This window comes from Trachymyrmex septentrionalis, unplaced genomic scaffold (genome assembly GCF_001594115.1).
Source record: "Trachymyrmex septentrionalis isolate Tsep2-gDNA-1 unplaced genomic scaffold, Tsep1.0 scaffold30, whole genome shotgun sequence".
Taxonomy (NCBI): Eukaryota; Metazoa; Arthropoda; class Insecta; order Hymenoptera; family Formicidae; genus Trachymyrmex; species Trachymyrmex septentrionalis.
In genome coordinates this window covers 466,751-470,513 of record NW_017305463.1, presented here as the reverse complement: position 1 = coordinate 470,513, position 3,763 = coordinate 466,751, and positions in this window count along the sequence as shown.

Below are 3,763 nucleotides of genomic sequence, written 5' to 3'. Positions count from 1 at the left end.
TATATATATATATATATATGTGTAGGTAATATACAATATTTAAACTGTAAATTTATAAATTTTGAAACAGATTAATTAAAAAGTTTTAACTGTAGAATAATTAGCGCAAAGCGAATCCTTTGTCACGGCGGCATCGGACAGGTGTAACATTTCTAAGGGCGGGGGTGGTTTAAAATAAAAAAACAAAATATTTTCTTGTAAACAGATGTAACAGCTATCGTGTAACATAGGGTTCTTTTGTTGAGAAACGTAAAAAGTAGCTCGATTTAAAAAAAAAATTGTTTTTCACCCTTAAAACAACTTAAAAAATTTGTTATAAATATATGGATTAACACATAAAAAAAATCATACGTTACATGATAAATAATCTTCTTAAGAATATTCCTGCCAAAACTGAAGTTAATCAGATTGTTATGGAGAAAAGTTTACACCTTGAAAAACATGGTTTCGAGAAAAATGCAAAAGAAGATTCAAATCGATTCTTTTATATATGTGTAATAAAGTGGTCTTACCTTTAATCTGCTATTCCAGCATCATACATCTCGCTAACAACCAATCAATAATTCTGAGTGGCCCACAACATTCAAAAACAATAAAAAATGTTGAGGTAGAGTGACTTCTCGGTTAGCATAAACGGGCGCGCCTGTTACTCACACCCGAATCAGTAACCTGATTCGTCTCTCTATAAATTCTTATAACTTGGCCAATTTTGGAAATTTTGACATCAGTTTTATTAATGGCTTAAAATATTCTTAAAAGTTCAAACTTTTAAAAAATACAAAAAAAAATTTTTCGGTTTTTTTTAAAGTTTCACGATGGTTAGACCCTTAAAGTTCCGAGAATATGATTGATTTATTAGATGGGAATTTTTTAGATAGGTATGCATGGTCGTGTATTATATGAGCAAAGTCCAGATCGCGGTGTTGTTTATCCCCTCTCTAAGCACCGCGCGTCGTGAGAAGTAGTGCCGTCTACGCCGCCCCGCTACTACAGTCTAAAGACGCGTCTGGAAAAACGCTATTAACGTTATTTGTGTCATTCTATTTTTGTTTTACATCTAATAAATGACAAAAATAGAGTGATAAAAATAGCGCTAGTAGCGTCTCCCCTTAATATAACAAAAGTCCGAGCTGACGATTTTAATAGGGTCTCTCTCTCTCTCTCTCTCTCTCTCTCTCTCTCTCTCTCTCCCTCTCCCTCTTCCTCTCACTCTCCCTCTCCCTCTCCCTCTTCCTCTCACTCTCCCTCTCCCACTCCCTCTCCCTCTCCCTCTCTCTTTCTAGCAATCGATAATGCTTTCTCGGCAATTTCAGCCGCTCAACGAGTAAATAAGAGGAGAAGAAACATTGTAGATAATGTATAAGTTTTAATAAATTATACTAATCATATATCCCTTCAATTTATGTATAATAGCAAAAATAATTTCAATACACGATAATTTCTGAGATATTGATATTTTCGTAATTTTCCATGAGCATTATATACTACGTTCATAAAAGTGGTTTGCAAGACCTCAGCGTAGTCTCGAGCATAAAGTGCGGAATCAGAATGTTAGAGATTCCTCGATCGATTACTTTTTTCTTTTCTCATAATTTTTTTTTTTTAAATAAGTGACATTATTAATAAACACATATTATAGGCCGAATATATTTTTATTTAATTATTGAAATTATATGTATATTTCTAAAAGTTTTAAACCGACAATTGTAGCAAAAATAATTTGTAGTATGAGTCGAATAGGTAGAAAACCAGTATTTTTACATGTAAATGAAATCTGTTTACTTTTAGAAAAAATCCGAAAAGAAATCATGTTTTTGTAATAATGTTACGTTTGGTATTGATCAGTATTTTCTGTGAAATGTTTTTTTTATAACTATCAAATGTATGAAAATTCTGATAATAAAACAAATCGTAAAAGTGCGATAATTAATATAATTATAAGGATGATATCTATTTTATAATTCATAAATTATAAAGCCTTTATATGTTGTATAATATAGAAATAACAAAGCATACATATCTATTGTAATTAAAGTTTGACTTTTCGATAATGACAGTCTCTTCTCTCAGTCCATGGTGATCCATATCAGAGAGCACCATCGATACACAATGTCCGTCTTACATATCTGCATTCCACTAAACTTTACATATTTTAATGGGTTCTCATACTTATATGGACACACTTGTTTGAACAATTTACATGTGATTTTTGGTGAGTTTTAATTGCTTAGAATTCGGGTATGTTAATTTGGTTGTGTTTATTTTTTTGTAAGAAGTCTTTTTATAAATAATAATAAATAAAGGGTAAAATAAGAGTCGACACATTTCTTTAAAAATTACATAAAGAATATATTACAATTAACAAGAGGTAAAATTACATAAAGCAAAAATAAAATTAAAAATAAAAAGTTACAAGTTTTAGCTACCGAATTGAGCCCTTTTCAGACATTAACATATCAAAAAAGCCGCAGTACAAAAATGATTAACGGAAATATTCGCATAAATACAATTCGGGTGAGTCTTGATGTAGAACTCGACATTATTCACATACGATTGAATAGTCAAATGTGTTTCATATCTCTTGAAAGAAGTTCTAGTTGATAAATAAGATAAAAAGACTTGCTTTATGTAATTTCTCATTTTTGCTTTATAATTAATTTTACCTCTTGTTAATTGTAATATATTCTTCATGTAATTTTTAAACAAATGTGTCGATTCTTACTTTGCCCTTTATTTATTATTATTTATTTTGTATAGGAAAAGTCCTTCGATTTGTCATTTGTTTGAACGCAGGCTGTAACAATGCGTACATTTTCCATTTTTTTAATTTATTTTTTATTGTTATGGTTCTCATGCTGTTAGATGTCTTAAATTATGGATCAAATGTCTCAGAAAGCGATTATTATTATCAATTTTTTATACATTCGGTTTTTGAAACATTGTATTAGCAAACAATATCACTCCGCAACATTTGAATACCATTAATAATTGGAAAATCAGACTAAATAACCACAGATCGAACTCTAAGTTTTCACATTGTAAAAAATTTATGATTAAAAAAATTCTATACATTGAGCTTAATGAAGCTTATAGACAAATTGATTTTCAGGGAGGTTTTTGAATTTCAATTCTAATCATCCCATGGCACAAAAGAAAGAAACAATTTTTTCGCTGGTTGACAGAGCTTTTCTATTATCGGACTTTAGATTTCACACAGAATTTGATGTTCATTATTAACATTTTATTAGACAATGACTATCTACTGACCTTTATTTTTGACACAGTTAATCAAAGTATAAAAAATTTAATTAAAAATAGACACATAACGCAGAAAGATTTGGCTGATGTCTGTGCGAACGAATCTGCTTCTTGGCTTATGATATCATTTATTCCTTTTCACACGGAAAAGTTTAAACGTTTCAATAAAAACGACAACAGAGTATCTTTCCATAGTCCTTTACGTCCAAGCTCCGCGCGCATGCGGAACTGAAGGAGTGAACGCAACAAGGAACCGAATTGTTAGACCGATTTGGTCGTGTCCGGGCTCCAGACCGCAAGGGAGCCGTGGGGAAGGACCGACGCAAATCGGGAGGCGCTTTGCTTCGTCCTGAGGCTCCTAACGAGCCGGGGGTCGAACGGAGGACGAAGTGGAAATACGGTGATATTGGAGAGCCCATGGGGGTGCCAAAGCTCTGCCTGTAAAAAACATTGTCAAAGACAAAAAACGAAGAGTCCAGGACAAACCGTATCCCTAACGCAGCCC